We start from the raw sequence: 17,547 nt of genomic DNA, 5'->3' as shown, positions 1-17,547 counted from the left end.
GCCCCACTGCTGCCGCTGCCGATGGTTCGCCGCTGGTGTGCCCCTGGTGACTGTGTTGCGCTTTCCACTGTACTGCTAATCTGTTTTCTCCACTTGGCATTTGTATTTTGTATTTTTTGGTTTTCTGTTCTTAAGCGTTCCTTTTTGCGCCCCTGCCCTCTGTGCCCCCCGCTCCCCGCCTCCTGCCGCCGCTGCTCCCCTGCGGCCCGCCCCCTTTTGCCTTTTGTGTCCCGTGCCCTCGCCCATAGGCCGCCCGCTCCCGCCTCCCAGCTGCTCCTCCCTCCCACTTCGCCTCTTATGGAGGACGCCGCGCAGAAAGGCAAGCCCGTCTGCGCCCGTCGACGCCTGTACCACGCCCAGCGCTAGAACCCCTGCACCCTGCGCCCCCCGCAACGCCAGAATGCGCTACGACTCCAGCACCCTCTACGCACTCAACCCCGGACGATACCATCCCTGCTGCCAGGCCATTCCGTAGCACACACAAGGGCCTTTAACCTGCCGGAACTGCAGATACACCAGCATCCAGCCTGCCAAACCACCAACCAGAGAACCCAACCACCTCCGATGCATCCTCCTCAACACCCACTCCGCTCGCAAGCACGCCATCGAACTCTGGGACCTCCTAGACTCCACCGCTCCTGACGTCGCCTTCCTGATGGAGACCTGGCTGAACGCCACCTCAGCACCAGACATCGCCATAGCCATCCCTCAGGACTACAAGATCTCCCGCAGAGACCGCGCCAATGGAGTTGGAGGGGGAATCGCCATCGTCCACAAAGACACCCTCAGAGTCGCGACCAACACCGACGACACCCTCAGCACCGCCGAGCACATGCACTTTCAGATTCACACCGACCCCAACACGACCCTCAGAGGAACACTCGTCTACAGACCACCCGGACCACGACCACAGTTCAGCGACACCACCGCCGACCACGTCAGCACCCACGCCATCGCCTCCACGGACTACATCCTCCTCGGGGGCCTGAACTTCCACCTCGAGAACAACAACGACGCCAACTCCACCGCCCTGATCGACAATCTCGCCAACCTCAGACTCAAACAGCTCGTGACAACACCCACCCATGCCGCTGGACACACGCTGGACCCCATCTTCTCTGCAAGCCTCCACGTCTCCTTCAACCACACCACTGTTCCCCACTGGACCGACCACCGATGCGTTCACCTCACCTTCAGGAAACCCACCACCGCATCCAACAGCTGCCACGCCGCTGCTGGGGCAAGGTCACCAAGGATCAACTGATCACCATTCTCGCCCTGAGACCACCCGCCGACCCCATCGACCCCGACTCCGCCGCTACCAACCTTAAACTGTGGATCAACGACTGCGCCAACACCCTCGCCCCTCCCAAGATCTCCATAAACAACCACACCAACAAGAATGCAACCTGGTTTACCGAAGACCTGCGGACCTCCAAGCACATCTGTCAGAAGCTAGAGAAGAAATGGCTCCGCAACCGTTCACCAGACAGCCTCACAGCCTACAAGAACACCACCCGCAGACACCACCAACTCATCAGGACCGCCAAAAGGAACGCCTTCAAGGACCGCCTAGACAACAACGCACACAACACCAAAGAGCTCTTCAGCATCGTGAAAGAACTCTCCAACCCCAGCTCCAACACCAACGACATTCCACCATCACAAGACCTGTGTGACTCCCTGGCCACCTTCTTTCACTGCAAGATCACTGACATCCACGACAGCTTCAACAGCGACACCCCCGCACCCACCACCAAGACCACCATCCCCGCGACCTCCACCCACACCAGTCGCCTGACCGCCTGGTCCAACGTCAGCGACGAAGACACCATCAAAACCATGAACTCCATCCACTCCAGATCCCCATCCGACCCGTGCCCTCACCACGTTTTCAACATTGCCAGCACAACCATCGTACCCCACCTCCGGAAAACAATCAACATCTCTTTTGAGACAGCATCCTTCCCGGAAAGCTGGAAACACGCCGAGATCAACGCCCTACTGAAGAAACCCAAGGCGAACCCCAAAGACCTCAAGAACTTCTGGCCCATCTCCCTGCTTCCGTTCCCGGCAAAAGTGACAGAGAAGATTGTCAACAAACAGCTAACCCACTACCTCAAAGACAACAACATCCTGGACCCCTCCCAAACCGGCTTCCGCAGCAACCACAGCACTGAGACCGCCCTCATCACCGCCACCGACGACATCAGGATCATGATGGACAAAGGAGAAACAGCCGCCCTCATTCTCCTGGACCTGTCAGCTGCCTTGGACACGGTCTGCCACCGCACCCTATCAGCGCGCCTCCATGACGCCGGAATTCAAGAGAAGGCGCTGGACTGGACCACATCCTTCCTCTCCGGCAGAACCCAGAGTGTCAGCCTCCCACCCTTACGCTAAAAAACCAGCGAGATCATCTGCGGCGCCCCACAAGGATCCTCCCTCAGCCCAACACCGTTCAAGATCTACATGGCACCTCTCGCCCTAGTCGCACGACAACACAACTGCAACATCATCTGCTACGCCGACGACACCCAGCTGATCATATCCCTCACCGAAGACCCCCTCACCGCCAAAGCCAACCTTCACAGAGGAATGAAGCCCGTCGCCGACTGGATGAAAGAGAGCAGACTGAAGCTGAATTTAGACAAGACGGAGATCCTCATCCTCGGACCCACCCCATCAGCCTGGGACGACTCCTGGTGGCCCACATCGCTTGGCACAGCCCCAGAACCCACCGACCACGCACGCAACCTGGGATTCATCCTTGACTCCACCCTTTCCATGACCAAGCAAGTCAACGCAGTCTCTGCATCCTGCTTCAACACCCTCCGGATGCTCCGCAGGATCTTCAAATGGATCCCTTCCGACACTAGCAAAACCGTCACCCAGGCCCTCATCACCGTCAGACTCAACTACGGGAACGCCCTCTACTCAGGAACAACAACCAAGCTCCTGAGACGACTACAACGAATCCAGAACGCCTCGGCACGACTGATCCTCGACGTCCCCTGACACAGCCACATCACACCCCACCTGAGAAGCCTACACTGGCTCCCCGTCAACAAGAGAATCACCTTCAAATTCCTCACTCAGGCACACAAAGCACTACACAACACCGGACCAACATACCTCAACAACCGACTCAGCTTCCACACCCCGACCCGCAACCTCCGCTCTGCGACCCTCGCCCTCGCCACAGTTCCTCGTATCCGGAGAACCGCCGGCGGCGGCAGATCCTTCTCCTACCTTGCCGCCAAGACCAAGACCTGGCTCTTCGATCAGTAGCAGCCCCCCTTATCCTAGGGATAAGTGTGCATGCCAATATTTTAGAAGAGGTAAGTTGGAAAAAAAAAATCAGGGATAATATATTTCCACAAGCCCAACTCCCCCCCCCCCCGCCTCCCCCCTTGACTTCTAATGAAGCAGAAGCAATTTTAGGCAGGAGGTAGCCAAAATAAAGCCATTTTTGGCATCAAGAAAGGGATTCATGTCTATTGGCATGTATGGATAAGATATCCTGACTTCTCTGGAAAGGACAGTTTAACTTCAGTTCTCAGGATTTATTGAAAAGACTAGTGTTGGCAGTGGGAAACAGCTTTAAAGGGATGTCCACCAAGGTAGAGGAAGCAGTTGGCGTATCCTGCTATGCTTAATTTTCTATGACGTCAAAAAACATATATTGTGCATTTTGCTTTGTTGACTGCTTCAGTAGTGTTAGTGTTGTATGCTATTTGCGTGCTTCTTGGCATGCGAGCATTGCATGCGAGCATCTTAGAACTTGGAATGTCCTTGTGGGGGTTCTCCGTTAAGGTTCTCGTTGAGTCAGTTGAAGGCTGACTCTCCGTGGTTGTTAAGCTGTTCCTGACATCTGCAATTAAATCCTTTTCCTGGAACCAACTTTGTTTGCGGACCTCATTACTTTCCAACATAATTGGCGACAGTGGGAGTACTGTTCCAGGAGAGTTAAAATCTACATCATGATACAGCGTTCACTTCGAAGAAGTAAGGATTTTTTAAGTTATTTAACTTGTGCCCTGATAGCACCGGCGGCTGTTTTACCAGTTGTGCCTCGATTGCACCAGCGGCTGTTTAAAAAATACTATTTTACTTCAATCGTTCCTTACTTTCGAAATAATTTTAGTGTGGAATGCTACTGCGGCAGTAAATTTCTTAATCGTGCACTTGCTTGCACCTGCGGCAGTTACGGGTTATTTCAGACGATTTTCTTGAAATTACCATGTTAATGTAACCAAGATTTTATTATTGACGGTTACTCACTGTTTCAAATTGCCTCGTGAACTTCGTCATCTTCTCCTTTGTGTGTGTCAGAATCTTCGGAGCATTCCTCGATCATATCCACGATCATCATTATTGGAGTGCATTCTGGGTACACAAAGCATTGTGGGAGTGACATCATCACGTTTCTCCACGTTTCCGGCCATTTTGGATTGGGGAGTTTCACGAGTCACTGTTTAACATCACGATTTTTGACTATTTTCCTTCTGTTTAAAGATTATACTTCTCAACCTTCAAACGCTATTTCTCTTAAAGCATTCCACAGCGATGCACACGCTTTTTAGTGTGTATGTTCCTCACTAATTTTTTTTTTTTTTTAATATACAATTAGTAATTAGTAATTTAGCAAAATTTTATTTTCTTGATCATATTTACAAGGTGTTAAAAAATAATCTTCTTTGAGGTTAGTCATGTCCAATATCATGGTTCCTCCTCATTTCTTACCTGTTGCTGGGGATCCTAAAATGGATTGGGATTTTTGGTATCCCATGTTTTTAGCATATGTAAACGTTTTAGAAGAAGATGGTTGCTCGTCTAAAAGGAAATTAGATCTTTTACGTTTGTCTTTAGGTGGTCAAGGCATTAAAGAGTTATCAGATTTGCCTCCCTTAGAAGACTCTGACTCTGAATCCGATGTGTTTGAAATTGCTGTCAAGCAACTTACCATTAGATTTGGAAAAAAAGTTAATACTGTCATGGAGCGTTTTAAATTTTACTCAAGAGCTCAAAAAGATAACGAATCTATTGAGAACTACATATCTGCTTTGCGTGCTTTAGCTGGATCCTGCGCATTCGACACTATCAACTATGAACAGGTTCTTAGGGATCAAATAATGATGAAGACTAAAAGCAAGAAAATACAAGAAAGATTGTGGCTAGGAACTGAAACTTCACTTAAAGCTGTTGTTAATATAGCAAAAGGTATCGAACAATCTGAAATGTTTGTGACTGAAATAAGAGGTAAAAGTCAAGGTTTGTCTGTCAAGATACAAGAGTCTATACCTGAAGTTTCAATTATCAAAAGTCAAGCTGTCCAAAAGAAAACTGCTTTTCCTAACTTCAAAAAAGATGGTTTTACGAAGGAAAACAAGTTTGGTAACAGACGCACATTCATAATATGTTATAGATGTGGAAGTTTTGACCATGTGGGGAATTTTAAAAGTTGTCCTGCCTTAAATAAGATTTGTGTAAAATGTAAAAAGTCTGGACATTTTCGGAAAATGTGTCGTTCGTCTCAAAAAGTCAATTGTATTTCTTTTGATGAAGAGGAGTCAGTAGACAAATTTAGTGAATTCAACTGTATTTCATGTATTTCCTCTGATAACTGTAAAAGTTTCCCTTCTAGTTTATTTTACGTTGATGGTAAGGAAATTTCCATGTTAGTGGATTCCTGTGCTTGGTACTCTATAATTGGAAAAGATGTTTTTGAAGAGTTATGGCCTAATAGGGAATTTCTAAGTCCTGATATCAAACCTGGTAGTTATACTGGGCATAAAATTGAACTTATTGGTTTCTTTAGGGCCAAAGTAAGCTTTAAATACAGGTCCACTGAAGCTAAAATCTACATTGCTCGTAAAGGGGAGTCTATTTTAGGATGGCCTCATCAAAAAGAGATGGGTATCAAACTAGATCCTAATGCGTCACCTCCTGTATACATTGATCCCAATTTTTCACCACCAGTTTTTGTTGTAACCCATAGCAATGGTGAATTTGTTGATAATATAAAAAATATTTTTCCCAGTATTTTTGAGGAAAAATTAGGAGAATATGCCAATTTAAACACAAAATCATTCTTAAAGATGATGCAGTACCTGTTAGACATAAAGTTAGAAACGTACCTCTAGCCTATCGGGATAAATTAGAAGATATCCTCAATAATTTAGTCAAATCCAAAATCATTGAACCTATCGAATGTTCCCCCTGGGTTTCTCCCTTTGTTCTTTCCCTTAAAGCTAATGGCGAACTCCGCTTATGTGTGGATCTTCGCAGTTTAAATAAGGAAATTTGGACTGACATGCATCCTTAACCAAAGATTAATGAACTTATTTCTACTCTATCTGGTGCTTGTGTATTCTCAACTTTGGACCTTGCTAGCGCATACCATCAAGTTGTACTACAAGAGGAATCCAGGAATTTGACAGCTTTTGTCACACCTGAGGGTATGTTTCGCTATTTGCGCATGCCATTTGGTCTTGCGAGTGCTGCATCTGTCTTTCAACGTTTAATGAAAGAAATGTTGGATGGTTGCAAAGGGGCTATTGCCTTTCAAGATGACATTCTTGTCTTTGGCAGTGATGTTGTGCAACATGATGAGAATCTGAAAGCCGTTTTGGGAAGCATTCAATCAAAAGGGTTAACACTAAAGTTCTCTAAGTGTAAATTCAGACAACAGAAAGTTGAGTATTTGGGGCACGAAATTTCTAAAGAGGGTATTAAACCCAAGTTTGGTCATATTGCTAGCATTTCCAAAGCTCCTGCTCCTATTAATAAGGATCAACTGTTCTCCTTTCTAGGTTTAACTGAATACTTTAGCAAATTTGTAAAGAATTACGCTTCTAAAGTGTCTTCTCTTCGAATTTTACTTAAAGAAAATGCAAAATTGAGGGAATTAAACCCAAGTTTGATCATATTGCTAGCATTTCCAAAGCTCCTGCTCCTATTAATAAGGATCAACTGTTCTCCTTTCTAGGTTTAACTGAATACTTTAGCAAATTTGTAAAGAATTACACTTCTAAAGTGTCTTCTCTTCGAATTTTACTTAAAAAAAATGCAAAATTTTCATGGTGTGATGAACAACAATTGCAATTTGATGAGTTAAAAAAGGAAATTTGTTCCGCTCCTTTTTTAAAACCATTTGTCGTGGGCAAAGAATGTATTGTTTCTGTTGATGCAAGTAACACTGGATATGGGGCAGTTCTTATGCAGAAAGGTATTGGTGAAGAAAGCATTGTTTCTTATGCCTCAAGAACGTTGAAGGGCGCTGAATATAATTATTCAACAATTGAGAAAGAATTGTTGGCATGTACCTGGGCGGCCCAGCATTTCCGACAATTTTTGTGGGGTACTAAATTTGTACTTAGAACCGATCACAAGCCCCTTGTGAACATGCTAGCTGCGGGTGGAGGAAGGATTTCAACAGCTCGTTTGGCTAGGCTAGCAGCCAAACTACAAGAATATCAATGCATTGTGGAGTATATTCCTGGTAGACTTAATGTGCATGCTGATTGCATGTCTAGGTTGGCCCTACCTCATCAGGGTGATGAAATTTCTGATGAATGTGATGTAGTTTATACCATGAAGGACATAAATGTGAATGAGATGGAGATGATTTCTGAAGATGTTTGGGTGAAAGCTATGTCTGAAGATGATACTCTTGGTCTTGTTGTTACCTATCTGAGGTGTGGTTGGCCTGAAGAAAGGAAATTGTCAGGTGATTTGGGTTCCTTTTTCAAGGTCAAAGATGAACTTATGTGTTCTCACAATATTATTACCAGATGTGACAAAATTATCCCTCCTTTTTCTGTCAGGGAAAATTTAATTAGGATTGCTCATGAAGGTTATATGGGCATGTCGACCACTAAGAGGCGGTTGCGGGAATACTACTGGTGGCCTTCAATGGACGCTGTTGTTGATAGATGGGTCAGGAATTGTCCTCCTTGTTCCAACAGTGATAAAACTGTTAAACCTTTATCTACACCTGTTACTCCTATTGAGTTTTCAGAGGGGCCCTGGAGAAGATTAGGGATTGATATCATCGGTCCTTTGAGTTTATCTGGTAGTAAAGAGGTTTATGGTTTAGTCTTAATTGACTATTTTTCGAAATGGCCGGCGGTCAAAATTGTGGAGAGGATTACTTCTAGTCAAGTCATTGACTTTCTTAATAACATTTTTAGCCGTGAAGGTCTTCCTTCTGAAATAATTTCTGATAATGGCACACAGTTCATCAGTTGTGAGATTGAATCATTTTTTAAAGAGCATGGTATTACTCACAAGAGGGTTTCCAATTACAATCCTCATTACTTTCCAACAGTTAGTCTAGCTGTTGTCTATGGTATTTTTGTCCTGTGCGAAAATCCTGAATGTAGGGGGACTCAGGTGAACCTAGAATTGGACAAGCTGTGTTGATGCCTATGTGGACCTGTAATGACTGAGGATAGTCAGGTTAGGAATGGTTTTCTTAAGCAAGAGTGTGACAATATCTTCTTTAAGTGCAGCTGGAGCAATTCATTATTTGAAGGTATGATGTACTGGATGAGCAAGGTTGGGGCCAAAATGCCTACACGTACTTCGAGGATTTTTGGCCTAGAAGATGGTGTGCTGGGAGAGGAGCTGTTGTGGAGACTTCTGAGATCCGTGGTAAGGTTGAGGGTAATAGCATGGGGGAAAAGGTTGGTGCAGTTGCTTCGTTATTTCCGATGGGTCTTATTTATGGTGTTTTAGCGAGAGTTTCTGTTCTGTAGATTGTTGCCAAAAATGTTGAATGATTTTTTTGTTCACGGTGGAATTGTTGGGTTTAATTTATGCTTTGGAGTAGGCAGATAAGGTCTGGAACTTCAATCTCAATGTTTCAGATAGGGCCTTTAAGAGCCTATGTTTTTGTTAGTCTACTTAATGACTTTGGGGAAAGTAGTCATTTTTGCAGTGAAGATGGCTATGTGAGGATTTTTAGACGGCTTTGGTTTGTTGTAGATTAGATGCATTTGGTGACAGCCTCCATTTTGATTTGGTTCTTTGCTGTTTCTGGGCTCCCTCTATGTTTCTGAATGCTATCCAAGAGGTTGAGGACCAAAGGCAGCAACAGGATTTCCCACGAAACACAAGATAGTCATCCCATCCACCTTTCCAACACATTAACAGGCTGGGGATGGTAGTGTTCCTGAAAGCAGAGCTGCAGCCAGGTCCACTTAAGAAAACAATCATCTGGCAGTCTTGATGCTGATGTATGTTGCATATGACCAGGTAACCAGTTTAGAGCCAGAAAATTCAGAGGGAATACCTCAAATCTGGTCCCATCCCCTTCAAAACAGTCTGACGTGTTACCTAAGCCCGACTGTCATGGACAGGAAAGAAAATGTCTGTGGCAGACTGAAAGCAAACAATACAGTGCATTACGGACATTCTGAATGTTTTCCCTGAAAATGTACACCTTTTCTGGGGTACATTTCCAGAACCCACATTAGGTCTGTGGTTGGTGGCAGAAGGGAAATTAGTCACAGGGGTGGCAAGTGGGAGGTGTCATGGAGGCGAAAATGTGTCACCAGGGGTAGGTCACGGAAGGGAGAAGGGCATGGGAGCCCTAGTTAGCAAGGACTGGGGTTAATGAGGGGGCTGAGGCAACCACAGTGCCTTCATGAGGGACGTGGGCAAAATGTGGTAGTCGTTAATGCGTTTATGTGCAGATCTGTTTTCTCCTAAACTGACGAACTTTGGTCACTCTGCGGGTGTCTAAATGAGGCCCTTGATCCCGCTGTTTAGAGTGGGACTATTATAAATCCGATCCTGTTTCACTCTCATGCAAAATCAGCTTGGCACCTCACTGAACTAGTGTCTTCAATTACTTTTGTCATGAAAGGCCTTGACGTTTGTTATGCATGGAAGTATTTAGACTTTAAAAAAAGCAAACCTCTTTGCATGGGCTACCTCCATTACAATGTCCCTGTAGCTGTGGAGGTAGGTGATCAAGAAGAATAGTTATCTGTTCATGGGCGTACTGTGCAAAATAGAGTAATAATCACTATCTCGTTTTGAAAGATCAGATTGAGCTTTTAGGTCGTAACTAGCGGCACCACGCATGCAATGCTTGGTCTGCGAGACTGCTGTAGTAGAGTATGGAAGAGAAGCCACACCCACTCTCCTCCCATATTTTTAATTGGCTTGCGTCCTTGTCTTTCGTAAATTCTGCCTTCGGATTCATCAATAGGCTTGTTCGTCCCTCCTTAGTATGGCCTTGTCTTCATTTGTACCTTCCCATGGCGACTGTCCCCTTTACTCGGGTTGTTTCATGGGACATGTTATTTAGTCTGTAAGCACTATTTAATTTATTGAGTTTCTTTTACTGCAGGCCAGATATGTGCTGCTTCAGCTGAAACTGTTTGTGTTTTTTTAAGCAGCACGGCCGCTCCCATAACACAGTGCCTGCTTTCAATCACTTTAACCCGCCATTATTTTGTGTCTGTTTCAAACCCCCACCCCCCCAAGTAAAGTTGATTTAGAAATGATTAGCTGATTAAGTCATGTGAATTCCAGGAAGCACATAATCCTGTGCTAATGGGCTGAAGCTGACTACAGCACATCTGTGTTACATGTCATCTGTGCTAAAGCCACCTGACGGGTTGTTTTCAAAAGCCAGTTTTATTAACAGCAACACCACCACCAATACCACCAACATCACCACCAATGCCAGTACAACCACCAATACCACCACTAATACCACCACCACCGTCAATACCATCACCACTACCACCATCACCGATACCACTCCCACCACCACCACCAATGCCATTGCAACCACCAATACCACCACTACCACCAATACAACCACCACCACTACCACCGCCAATTCCACCATCAATACCACCACCTCCACCCCCAATACCACCATGTAAGATCCTGAGTTGATACCACACACCACCAATACCACCCCCACCAATGCCACCAATTCCCCCATCACCAATTCCATCACCAATACCACCACCAATACCCCACCACCAGTACCACCACCACCAATACCAGTACCGCCACCAATACCACCACCACCACCAATACCAGTACCACCAATACGTCCACCAATACCACCACCAATACCAGTACCACCATCAATACCAATACCACCACCTATACCGCCACCACCAATACCACCACCTCCACCATTACCACCACCACCAATGCCACCACCACCTATACCACCGCCACCACCACCAATACCACTACCACCAATACCAGGACCTCAGCGCCTTTCGCTCACTGGTAATAACAGGGGCACTGTAGGAGGCCAGGGCTACAGCCGAGACCATCCCTCTCTCCCTCCATTCCTGCCATAAAGCACAGCCCGCCCTGCACCAGGAGGTGAAGCCAGGGCCCTACTACAGCTGGAGTGTTTTTTATTAGGCCAAAGATAGCGATGACATTACGCAGTGCCACACTGCACGCTCAAATCATGGCGCGGGCAGGAAATAGCCCCCTGCTCTTCCTCCTGAACCACAACAATGTAATCGCAGAGCAAAAGGTGTTGGAGCGCTTTGTTAGTGTTTATAGCTCGGATCATATGTAACTTCCACTTCACACTTTGTGTCTGTGTATTTTACACCACTTACACATCTTCTTCACTGCACTATTTATCACTACTTTGAAGACGTCGCAGGCTCGTCTCTTCCTCTGATATTTACAATCTGATAAGTGGTCAAGAAGGCCCTTTATTACAATGCAATAGGTCTCGCATTTGCGAAAGTTTAAGCTTTTAGTTTTGTAAATAACAATGCTTTTTATTTATGTTTTAAAACCCAAAACATAAATAAAAGGCATTGTCATTTACATTGCCAATAGCTCAAACTCTTGTGAATGCGAGACCTATTGCAGTGCATATGTTTGTTATCTATTGAAGCTGCATCCTGGGCCTAGCGGTGTTGTCCCAGATTTTGAGTTGTTTCATGCACAATGAGACAAGAGTCTTTGGGAAGTTTCCTACAGGTTGAAATCTCTAAACAATAGGTGATTGTTAATGTTCACAGTAACTATGGAATTGATAATTAGTGTTAAAAATGTGGATGTATTGACTCGTGGCCTGAAGCAGAAAATTATGTGGATGGGTTCTTCAGAGCTGTTTTAGGCCGAGTTTGGAGAATGTGCAGTACTTTCAGTTGTGGTTTGGCGAAGTTGATGTTTTTTTTATTTGATGATAATAGCGTCTCTTCCACTCCAGCTGTATTTGTCCTCTGACAGGATATCAAATGTACCTGCAACCAGATGTGGAACGCTTCTCTTTTGATGAGACAGGCAGCATTATGTTCACTGTTTTGTGTTCGATCCGGCCTGCTGACCTGATCACATAATGTTTATTTATTTGTAAAGTACACACAACTTCGATCATGTTGCTGCTGAATAACCACTAAAAAATGAAAGGATGAGTGGACCCGTTGTGGTTAGAACCTGGAATGGTTGCATTAGTCCACTGAGACAACAGAACCCCACATAGCTGAGCAGGGTGCCTTTTGGATCGATTGTCTATTAGTTGCTTGTGTTTGTGGTGATTAGACTTTGCCACTCCAGGGGTTTCCGGTAGATAGAATGAGACAAGTTTGTCCTTTTGAAGGAGTAGGGATGTTTCAGAATAAATCAGAACATTCATGCTGAATACGCGAGTGAACTGTAAGGTGTGAAATGCCCGGTTACTCACCGGTAATATCCATAACTCCCGAGTCCTGGTCTCCCCGTCCCATTCCTTACAAGTGAGCAGCTAGTCTGCTCCCCAGAACCCCTAGCCTAGCTGAGCTGTTTGCACTTCCCCCAATATGGCGCCACCAATCCGGTGAGGATAAAGGGAGAAGTGCGTCATAGAACATCCTGAGAATACCAAAGAAAACCAGAACGAAACAGACAATCACCCAAAGAAAACCCAAACCAGGGAGGGAAGGAAGGGCTCAGGAATGGGACGGGGAGACCAGGACTGGATATTACCGGTGAGTAACCGGGCATTACCTCCTCGTCCTGTCTCCCCGTCCCATTCCTTACAAGTGAGCCCATACCCAAGCACACGGTGATTGTAAGAAAAAAATAGACCAAAAAGTGTGAGGAAAACAGGTCCATTTGAATCAAACAGAAAACAGTACATATCACAAAACATGTACCGCAGACAGGACACGAGCCCCAAAGGCAGCAGAGGCCGCCATCCCCAACCGAAGTCGACAATGGGAAACAAAATAACGGGGAGAAGCCCACGGGGCAGCATTGCAAAAGACCCTCAACAAGGCCCCCTTGAACATGGCCCAGGAGGAAGACACGTCCCGAGGCGACCGACCCAGAACAGAAGAAGGCAGAGGACAGTGGGCAGAATCGTAAGCAGAAACCACAGCGCCCCCGACCCAATGAGACAAGGTGGACAAAGAAGGCCGAAGCCTCAGCCCCGAGAGGCCACAAGGTACAAATAGGGAATCCACCGTACGGAAACCAGCCGTATGCACCAAGCGGACGCGGAGAGCCCACCGCATATCCAATGAATGGAGGAGCACCCCCTCAGGAGAGGCAGGAGCCGGAAAAAAACACCGGGAGAATAATATCCTCCAGACAGTGAAAAGAAGACACCACCTTAGGAAGAAAGAACCGACTCGGATGGAGAACGACCCCACCAACGCAAAAGCGCAAAAAAGGGGGCGGGGGGAGCCATCAGCGCCCCAAGCACGCCAACCCTCCACCCACAAGTAAAGGCCACCAGGAAAACAACCTCAGTAGAAAGGAAATCCAGGGCCACGGAGTCCAAAGGCCGAAAGGAGGACCCGTCAAAGCTTGGAGAACCAAGGGAAGACCCCAAGGAGGCACAGGAGAACGAGACAGGACGCTGCAGCAAGAGACACCGCAGAAGGCGAGCCACCAAGGGGGAGACAGAGGAAACAGAGGAACCCCGAAAAGCAAGGATGGCAGCCCATCGGGCCCGCGGGGAAGAAACCGCCAGCCCCAAGACGAAACCATCCTGCAAGAAGCCCAACACCTGCACGGCCACACAGGAGGCAGAAGAGAGACCCCTCACAAGACACCAGGAGGAGAAATACACCCAGTGATGGCCATACGACATCAAGGCGGAGGACGCCTAGAAAGTTGGAGACAACGGGCAACCTCAACCGAGCAACCCAGACCCAGCAAACGCAACCACCCAAGCGCCAAACCCCCAGTCGGAGGCGACGCAGGGAGGCAACCCCGAGAAGAGGAGCCCGCAGCGAGGAGGGAGACAGGGGAAACCTCCAACGAGGGCAAACAGAAAAGGCCAGCAGAAGGGGGAACCAAGACTGCCCAGACCATACCGGAACCACCAGGAGAACCTCCGCCCGAACCCATCGAACCTTCCTGAGGACCCTCGGAAATAAGGCAAACGGAGGGAAGGCAAACAGCAGACCCCTCGACCAAGGAATCGAGAAAGCCACGGTAGCCCACGCTAATGCAGAGGGAACCATGCCGCAAAAACCGAGGAAGAAAGGCGGACATCACTGAGGTTAAAAGATCCAGCCAAGGAAGGCGGAACCGGAGGACAATCAGAACGAACAGATCCGGGGACAGACAGAGGGACACCAAGGAGGGGAAAACCCTGCCAAAGAATCCGCAGGCCCATACACCAACCCCGGAAGATAGACCGCCATCAGAGACAAGAGAGACAACTCTGCTCGGCCCAAAGGACGAACTCCCGGGAAAGGAGAAACCGAGCACGATACATGCCCCCCTGGCGAATCACACAAGAACGAACCACCTGAGTGACCGTCTGCACAGAGACCGTCCGACCCCGAAGGAGAGGAGCCAACCAAAGAGGAGCCAACCAAACCGTCCCAACTCCTTCCAGTCCGAGGACCGGAGGGACTCAAAACAGGACCACCGACCCAGAGCCCCGGAGGCACCCAGAACGGCACCCCACCCCAAAGCACAGGAATCCGTGGACAACACGACCACAGACTGAGGAGGAAGGAGATCGAACCCCGGGAAAGAGAGAGAGGGGACAACCACCACCGGAAATCCACCCGAACCCCCGGAGTGACAGGGATCAGAGTCTCGTAGTCCAAGGAGGCAGGATCCCAGTGCGACAGAACATGACGCTACAGGGGGTACAGATGTATCCTGGCCCAAGGAAGGAGATGCAAAGTGGACGCCAACTCCCCCAACTCTGTAACCAGAGACGGGCATACACCCGGGACTGGGACAGAAGCCAGGAAAGGTGATGAAACAAAGACAACTAGCGCCCCTGTGAGAGAAAAACCATGGCCACGCGGAAGAGAGCCCCCAGGAACTTCAGGGACTGGGAGGGCACCAGGGAGGACATCCTGTGGGAGAGAAGGAACCCAAAGGAACCTAGCAGAAGACACACCTGATCCACATCCGACAGAGCCAGTGAAAAAGAAGGAGAGACAAACAACCAGCCATCCAGGTATGGAAATACCAGCAAACCCCTGGAATGAAGGAAACCCACCAGAGGGGCCAAGAGCCCGGTGAACACCCCGGGCGCCGAAGAAAAGCCGAAAAGGAGCACCCAGAACTGACAGTGTAGGGCCCCCACAGCAAATCGGAGAAAACGCCGGACATCCGGGTGGACAGGAACGCGCAAACACGCATCCATCAGATCCAGGGACGCCAGGAAGCCCCCCCGGCAGGACCAGAGGCAGGATGGGCTGGAGCGTCACCATCCCGAACGGACGGTGGACAACGAAGCGAAAGACCCGCTTCAGATCCAAAACAGGACGAAGATCCAAAGTGTCTTTCTTGGAGACTAGAAAGAGAATTGAACAGCAACCCCTGCCCAACTCCAGAGGAGGAACCAACCAACTGTCACAGCCTGAGGGAACCCAGTAGCAAAACCCTCAAGAGGGTAACGCCTGGACAGGAAACGAGGAAAAGCAGACACGTCCACCTCCCACCAATCGTGAGACAGCACATTGCGTACCGCCCCGTGCAAAGGAAAGGAGCCAGTAGGAGGAGAGAAGTCCAAATTGGACCGCACATGGGTGAACAGTCCAGCGAGCTCAGCACCCTGAACAAATCGACCACGCACACCCTCATCATCATCAGGACCAATGCTAGAAGCAAGGAACCTCTCAACTGCGTCGAAACACAGGATTGAACCAGGGACCGTCAGATCTTCAGTCTAACGCTCTCCCAACCGTCATCTCCAAAGAGACACGAGGCACCATGGAAGGAGGCTCAGCCGCGTCTCCAGTCAGGAAAGCAGCAGCCACAGCCTCATCAAAAATGAGGCGCAGGGCAACAAGAGGGGCAGCAGAGGAAGAAGCCTCGGAATCCAAGCCAGCAACCAGCTGAGTCCAAAACACCAATAACAGGCAGAAGCAAGGACAAAAACCAGCCAGGAAGGACCCCAAATAAAGGACACGAAGTCCCGAGGACACGAAGTCCCATGAGAGCTGTAAAATTGGGCTGGTACACAAGGCACAGGCAGCAACCAAATTCGCCCCCAAAAGCATCGTGTAAACACGAGCGCCGCGCCTCCACACACCGAAAACCCCAGCCCGCTAAAGCAGGGCACATGGGGAATCCAGAAAACCACCCAGAAAAGGCAGCTGAAGCTAGCCGAGCAACCAGGTAAGAGCGGACAAAGTAAAACGGCCGCTAACGCGAACCGCGTGAGAAAAGGCAGACCGCCGGCAGAGGCAGCGCGGGGGGAACAAACAGCAAGAAACAAGGGGCGGCCGCTAAAGCAGGCTGCCCAACAAGAAGTAAAAACAAAAAGGAACTCACCAGAAGACGAGGCAAACTCCTAACAGCACAGCACAGCCAGGCAACGGGAACTGGTGCAGAAAAAAAAGAACAGGATGTGCAAACAGCTCAGCTAGGCTAGGGGTTCTGTGGAGCAGACTAGCTGCTCACTTGTAAGGAATGGGACGGGGAGACAGGACGAGGAGGTAATGGAACTGAGTAGAAGATCAGCGGAATGAGTGAGGACTCCATTGGGTGAGTGACGATGCAAGTGTAAGAGCATGCATGAAGTTGTTGACTTAAGTGCAGCGAATTGGGTGATTTTTAAGTGAGAGGAGAAAGTGCTAGTGGTGTGTGTGGGAGCGAGGGGAGATGCCTTGATTGAATTTGGTGTGTGCCGGAGCAAGTCCTGTCCTGGAGGAAGTGACATTGTTGTTGGGGAAGTGAGGAGGAAGTCACGTTGTTGGGGAAGTGAAGGTGAGTGTTGGAGAAAGTGATGTAAGTGGAATTGATGTTTTTTTATGTTTGTGTGTTTGTGCATGGATTTGGTGAGTGTTGCTTTGAATAAGGCTCATTAAGAGTGTTTGGGTTGAGTATTGGGATAGGGAAGTGAGGGAACAGTGGGAAACGCAATAAGTTAGGAAGCAAAGGAGCAATGACAACTCCTTTGAGAGCGCGGTCATCCAGAGGCAGGCAAAATAATTCTGCTCATGCCATGCCAAGCTGTGCCGTGGTGATAGAAGGGCAAGAAAGTCAGACTATCACTGCAACAGATATAGGAGTGCACAGGTTTCACACTCTTCACTCCACATGCACTGAGCTGAGCTCTGTTGTCAAGGCAGGGTA

At 48.1% G+C, this 17,547-nt stretch overlaps 1 protein-coding gene across 2 annotated transcripts in view; it reads left to right on the top strand.

Moving 5' to 3' along the window:
• Nucleotides 1-17,547, top strand: part of CALCRL (calcitonin receptor like receptor) — a 276,761-nt gene that overhangs the window by 243,553 nt on the left and 15,661 nt on the right. The window lies entirely within an intron of this gene.

This window comes from Lissotriton vulgaris, chromosome 2_1 (assembly GCF_964263255.1).
Source record: "Lissotriton vulgaris chromosome 2_1, aLisVul1.2, whole genome shotgun sequence".
In the NCBI taxonomy this organism is placed as follows: Eukaryota; Metazoa; Chordata; class Amphibia; order Caudata; family Salamandridae; genus Lissotriton; species Lissotriton vulgaris.
This window is presented reverse-complemented; position numbering and strand designations above follow the sequence as displayed.